The 7,157-nt window shown below is 38.4% G+C and overlaps 1 pseudogene; it reads right to left on the reverse strand.

Moving 5' to 3' along the window:
• Positions 1 to 1,225: 1,225 nt before the first annotated feature.
• On the reverse strand, positions 1,226 to 1,748 carry LOC102824915 (annotated as a pseudogene).
• Positions 1,749 to 7,157: the final 5,409 nt, after the last annotated feature.

The following is a 7,157-nucleotide window of genomic DNA, read 5'->3' on the forward strand; positions in this document are numbered from 1 at the left end:
CCTCACAATTGTTGTTACTCTTAAGTCCATAGCTGCTACCACTGTGCGGATCATCTCCTTGAGGGTCTTCCTCTTTTTCTCTGACCCTCCACTTTACCAAGCATGATGTCCTTCTCTAGGGACAAGTCCTCCTAATAATTTGTCTGAAGTATGAGAGATGAAGTCTGGCCATCTTGGCTTCCAAGGAGCATGCTGGTTATACTTTCCTAACACAGATCTATTGGTTCTTTTGGCAGCCCGTGGCACTTTCAATATTCTCCTCCAACACCATAACTCATATGCATCAATTCTTCTACAGTCTTCCTTATTCACTGTCCAACTTTCACATGCATACAAGGTTATTGAAAATACTATGACTTGGGTCAGGCGTACCTTAGTCCTCAAACAGAATCTTTGCTCTTCAACACTTTAAAAAGGTCTTGTGTAGCAGATTTGCCTAATGCACCACGGCATTTGATCTCGACTGCTGCTTCCATGAGTGTTGATGGTTGATCCGAGCAAAATGAAGTCTTGACAACTTCAATCTTTTCTCCACTTATCTTGATGTTATTTATTGGTCCAGTGGTGAGGATTTTTGTTTTCTTTACATTGAGGTGCAACCCATACTGCAAGCTGTGGTCTTTAATCTTCATCAGTAAGTATTTCAGCAAGCAAGGTTGTATCATTTGCATATCTCAGGTTGTTAATGAGTCTTCCTCCAATCCTGATGCCACCTTTTTCTTCATATAATTCAGTTTCTTGCATTATTTGCTCAGCATACAGATTGAATACGTATAGTGAAACAATAAAAACCCTATCTCACATCTTTTCTAATTTTAAGCCACTCTATGTTCCATTGTACTTTTCGAACAACTGCCTCTTGGTCTAGGTACAGGTTTCTCATGAGCACAAATAAAGTATTTCAGAATATTCATTCTCTGCAATTTTGTCCATAGCTCATCATGATCCACACAATTAAAAGCCTTTGTGTAGTTCAACAAAGCACAGTAAATGTATTTCTTTCTCTCTCTCTCTCTCTCTTTTTTTTTTTACTTTAAATGCATTTATATTTTTAGATAACCTACACTTTTTTTTCCTCCTTTAAAAAAAAAAAGCCTCTGCTCCAAATAAATCAAGGTCTCAAGATGACATCAGTCCCATTTTGTCCAAGTCTTGGTGTTGTGTGGATGAAGAGCAGCAGCCAGCTAAGATGACAGGTGACAGGTCTAAATAATTGCCAAATTGGTTAATAGTTTTCCATTTCTAAACCGTCTTTAAAGAAAATCATATATGGGGTTACACCATCTTCACGACAATCAAGCAGAGCAACCATTTCATCTGGATTTATGTTTTCACCAATGAAGAACAGGTAGTTTTTGAAATTAGCCAGGATGTGCTTGATTTGCTCTGCAGCTCCTGTCATAAAGGGTTTTACTCTTTCTGGTTTCTGTTCTTCAATTTGCCTTTGATGTCATCTTTGATTTCATGTCATCTTTGATGTACTTCTTGTAGGCTTCTTTTGTGAAGCTGGTTTCCTGCAGGTGAAGGTTCATGACAATGTCAATACCCGTGACTATTGTACTTTCGGTGCCTTCACTGATGAGCGAGTCACCAATGTTATCCTTTGTCCTGCTGACCATCTTCCCCTCGACTTTCAAGCACAGCTCGTCTGCTATCTTCCGGATCTTGTAAATGCAGAAGAACATCTCACGGCTGATGTGGTCTGGGTAGATGATTATGACGGCTGCGGGGGACAGCAGCGCTAGCATAGCAGTAGCCGGGAGCTCAGAGATCGCTCAGTGCAGTTGGAGCAGTGCTCTGGGAGGAGAGGGGAGTGAGCAGAAAAGTGTACATAGAGTTCTTGTATTCTCTACTTTCAGCCACAATCCATCAGATGTCAGCAATGATATTCCTCGTTACACTCCCTCTCCTGAATCTGGCTTGTGCCTCTGGAATTTCTGTCAGTGTACTGTTGCAGCCATTTAAAAATTAATTTTAGCAAAATTTTACTTGCATGTGATAGTAATGATATTATCTGATGATTTTTCTCCTTCCATTAGGTCACCTTTCTAGGGAATTGGATGTCTTCCAATTGGTAGGCCAGGTAGTCTTCTTCCAATTTTCTTGGCATAGATGTTTCAATTCTTATTCCGTCAATTTCCAGGCCTTGCTCTTTGCCAATGCCTTCAGTATACCATGGACTTCTTCCTTCAGTATCATTGGCTTTTGATCATATGCTACCTCTTGAAATAACTCAACGTTGACCGTGTATTTTTGGCACAGTGACTCTCTGTATTTGTTCTATCTTCTTTTGATGCTTCCTGCATCAGTCAATATTTTGCCCATTGTTGTTGCTAAGTGCCGTAGAGTCTGTTCGGACTCTAAGTAGGGTTTCCTAGGAGTGCCTGGTGAGCTTAAACCACTGACCTTGTGGATCAAACCAACTTTGCAGACTAGCGCATTAACCAACAGTGCCACACCAGTACTCTCATAGAATCTTTGTCCATAGAATCCTTCAATACCGCAAGTTGAGGCTCGAATTTTTTCTTCAGTTTCCTCAACTTGAAAAATAACTGAGTGTGTTCTTTCTTTCTAGTCTTTCCTCATTTTGTTATAGTATTTGGGTTTGTCTTCTTGAACTGCTCTTTGATATTTTCTGTTCAGCTCTTTTACCTCCTTATTTTTTTCATTACCTTTAGCATCTCTACACTAAATTTCAGAGTCTATTCTGACATCCACTTTGGTCTTTTCTGTTTTCCTTGTTTTCTTAATGATCTTTGGCTTTCTTCCTGTATGATGTTCTTGATGTCATCCCACAATTTTTCTGATCTTTGGTCTATAGTGTCTAACGTATCAAATCTGTTCTTCAGATGATCTCTAAATTCAGGTGATATATGTTCAAACTCATATTTTGGCTCTCGTGGACTTGTTTAAATTTTGTTCAATTTCAGCCTGAATTTGCATATGAGCAATTGATGGTGTGTTCCGTAGTCTGTCCCGTGCCTTGTTTGGGCTGATGATATGGAACTTTCCCACCATCTCTTTCCACAGATGCAGTCAATTTGATTTATGTGTATTTCATTTGGTGAGGTCCTTGTATATAGTTATCTTTTATGTTGTTTAAAAACGATATTTGCAATGAAAAAGTCATTGGTCTTGAAGAATTCTATCATGCCATCTCCAGCATTGTTTCTATCACAAAGGCCATTTTTCCAAAAACTGATCAGTTTTAGCCTGAGCTTGCATATGGGCAAGGCTCCTGGCCTTGTTTTGGCTGATGATATGGAGATTTTCCACCATCTCTTTTCACAGATGTAGTCAATTTGATTTCTGTGTATTCCATCTGGTGAAGTTCATGTCATTGGTCTTGCAGAATTCTCTCATGAGGTCTCCAGCATTGTTTCTATCACCAAGATCATATTTCCAACTACTGATCGATCCTCTTTGTGTCCAACCTTCCCATGCCAATCACCAGGAACTATCAATACATCTTTATTGTATGTTTGATCAATTTCAAACTGAAGAAGTTGGTAGAATTCTTCAATTTCATCGACACTGTCTTTAGTGGTTGGTATACAAATTGAATAATAAGTTGTTTTAACTGTTCTTCTTTGTAGGCTTAGGGGTATTAGCCTATCACGGATAGCATTGTACCTCAAAACAGATCTTGAAACGTTCTTTTTGATAATGAAGGTGACACCATTCATCTTCAATTTGGCTTTCCCTGCATACCATGTGATTGTCAGATTCAAAATGGCCAATACCAGTCCATTTCAGTTCATTAATGCCTAGGATATCAATGTTTTTGTGTTCCATTTCTTATTTCTTTTTTTACAATTTCCAATTTTCCAAGATTCATACTTTGTACATTCCAATTTTTATTATTAATAGATGTTTACAGCTGTTTCTCTTCACTTTGAGGTGTGCCCATCAGCAAATGAAGGTCCCGAAGGCTTTAATCTGTTGGCATCATCACGGTCAACTCTGTTTTGAGGAGGCAGCTCTTCTATGGTTGTACATTGAGTGCCTTCTAACCTGAGGGGCTCATCTTCAGGCACTATATTCTAGTGCTCTTCATCATGTTTCAATATTCAATATTCTGGTGCTATCTGACAGTGTTCCACTGCTATTCATAAGGTTTTCAGTGGCTAAATATTTGAAAATAATCCGTCTCTCCTTCTTCCTAGTTTGTCTTATTCTGGAAGTTCAGCTGGAATCTTTCCACTGTGGGTGACCCTGCTGAGATTTAAAATACTGGTGGCACAAGTTCCTGAATCACAGCAACACCCAAACCAACACAGTACGACAATCTGACAGACAACTAGTCGAAGTAGGATATAACCTCCATGAAGTCTATGGATCCTCCCAGTAAACTGTCAAACTCAAATGGGCCATAGGAGCCAGCAGGTCAGAAAAGTAGCAAAGTCTTGTGAATTCCTGGGCTTTCTTGAAGGAGTAGTGGAAAACCAGTGCTAAATTTGTGGCCAGAAAATCAGAAGGTAGGGATGGTATCTTTCAGCTAATATCTGCCTACTTGGCCATCTGAAGAATGCCTTCTTTTTTAACCTGTGAGCTCTGATCTAGCTCAGATGTCTTCAAGGCCAGAGAGATAGAGAGATTATCACTGTGGGAATGTGGTGGTAGTGGTGGTGGTGGTAGAGTCAGTTCTGACTCATAGCGACCCTGTACAGGGTTTCTGAGGCTGTAAATCTTTACGGAAGCAGAAAGCCTCATCTTTCTAGGACTGGATAAATATCCACAATTAGGATATTGCCCACATTCTATCCATCATACACCATTATCATTGACCCCTTATTCAAGTCTGATTCAAAGAGAGAAGCTTCAATAAAGATTTTATAACCATCTAAATAAGACTATGTTCCTTTGCTTCCCAGTTCTGCCTTCCATCATCACTTTTAAAACTCACAAGACAAAAGGAAAACAAGAGATTCCTGGTGTTTCTCTCATCAAGATACCTTTCCTCCTTTGATAAGCCACAATTTATACCATACGTTGGCACTAAACTCTGCACTAGGCTTTGAATATCCCAAAGGACCTAAATTGTACAGGCCTGAAAGATTGGGTTTCTATAAGAGGGTTTCAGGAAATTACAGAGGCATTCTAAAGCAATTGAAAGCCATGAACAACAGAACAGCCATTATGAAATGTATGATCACACGAGGCAGTTCTGCCGTGAGAAGATTATGTCTGATACCCACCAGAGAGTAGGGAGCAGATAGAACATATAAAAAGTGTTCTGCTCTTAATAAAGCGCACTCTGGTTGCATTTTTCATAATGTGGCACTGTAGGATAAGCACTGGATGGCTAACCACAAGACAGGTCCTTGGAAGTCCTATACAGGGTCGCTATGAGTCAGAACTGACTCGATGGCACTTAACAGCAACCGCAACAATATATGTTTTAACTTTTTGTAATATGTATTAAGCTTCTCTCCCATCAAGTCTTACTGTTTTGTACAATACAGGCTTTTAGCTAGTAGTAATTTGCTCAAAATTGTACTTTGCTTTTGTATCTAAAAACAACAACAACAAAAAAATCACCTAGTTTCCAAGGAAAGGAGGAAATGTTTTTCAGAAAAAATATACTCAATTACACTGGTATGCTTCTATGCTGCCGTCTTACACAGTTCCCTATTTAACCAGCTCTTGATTGGTGAATGAATTCTAAGCAAAGGAAGAAATGGTATTAAGTATAGCTCCCATCATTCAAATATTTTAATGAGGAGTAGACCGATATGATGGGAAACAATAAATGACACTGTTCAGTGCCCTGGAGTAGATGCACAATAAATATTTATTGAATGAATGGATGAATGAGCAAATTCTGAGCAAAGCTAATACATAGCCACAGAGACAGTGAGGCAAAGCCATATATTGAATAGTATCTACAAAGGATGGCACATTAAAGAACAGGAATCTATTGAATTAACCCAATTCTTCAGAATAGCCTAAAATTGCCTTTATCAAGCCTCCCACATTTCTACAGGACAAAAACTTAATTGTATGTCCCTTAGCTCAAAACATCTGTCAGCATAATACAAGGGAACTTCAAAAAGTTTGTGGAAAAATTCCATTATTCTACAATGTCATATTTCTACACACTCAAAATAAGAAATGGGTATGTAAACAAATAAGAAATGGGTGTGTAGAAACGACTATGCAAATACCTGTGAACATCATAAATTTTCAGTCATTCAACGATCACAAATGTCCAGAGGAAGTGCAATGAAGTCTTAACCTTAATGGTTCTAGAGTAGTCTGTTATAGATTTTAAGCACATCCCTTCCAGTATACCTCTAAATTTCTGGGCCCAAATTAACACATAGTGAGATTTAGTAAGAGGGAAAGGAAAGTAAGAGATTCCTGGTGTAGAAATGAATATGCTTTAACTTAGTCAACAAAATAGGTAAATAATCTCGTTTTGGTAAATCAGAAGGGGCTGTCATTTAAATCCTAAAAGGATTATTCCTGTGCTCTCTATTCACAGTATACATGCTTTAAGTCATCATTGTAGCAGTTTGATTTTGTGCGTTCTCACCACCAACATGATCTTCCCAGGGGTTGGGAGACGAATTCAACTTGTTTAAAGCCCTGAGTTCATCTACTTATTATTTGTCTTTAAGTACTTAGAAAATGTAATATTTTGTTAGGAGTAATTTCTTTTAAATAATTTTTCAGAAGCCCAGTTAAATATGCAGCGAATGACAGTTTCCTAGAACCTCTCCTCTCAGCTTGGATTGTTTCTGACGTTGTAAGGATTTTGCATATTGATGCTTAATTGAGAATTATTTTATTTATTATTTTAAAACTTGGTTTCAGAATCTTTTGTTGTTGTTGTTACTGTTGTTTAGTGTTGTCAAGTGGATTCCGACTCATAGTCACCCTGTATAGGGTTTTGAGGAACGACTAGTGAATTTACACTGCCGACTAAGCAGTTCAAACCGACCTTGTGGTCCAGGGCCACACACATGACATTTATTATGCATGTAACAGGAGGCCATATAATATTTCTTTCCTTTTATCCAAATCTGGGGTTCTCACCTTGAAAAATATCAGGTAGTTGTACATTCTTAAAATTAAAGACCGTGATTCTTTGGTCTTTCTCTTCAGGGCAGATTTATTAGTAAAGGGTTGATAGCACCTTTGAATATGAAAGT

The sequence above is a fragment of the Chrysochloris asiatica genome, unplaced genomic scaffold (genome assembly GCF_000296735.1).
Source record: "Chrysochloris asiatica unplaced genomic scaffold, ChrAsi1.0 scaffold00190, whole genome shotgun sequence".
Taxonomy (NCBI): domain Eukaryota; kingdom Metazoa; phylum Chordata; class Mammalia; order Afrosoricida; family Chrysochloridae; genus Chrysochloris; species Chrysochloris asiatica.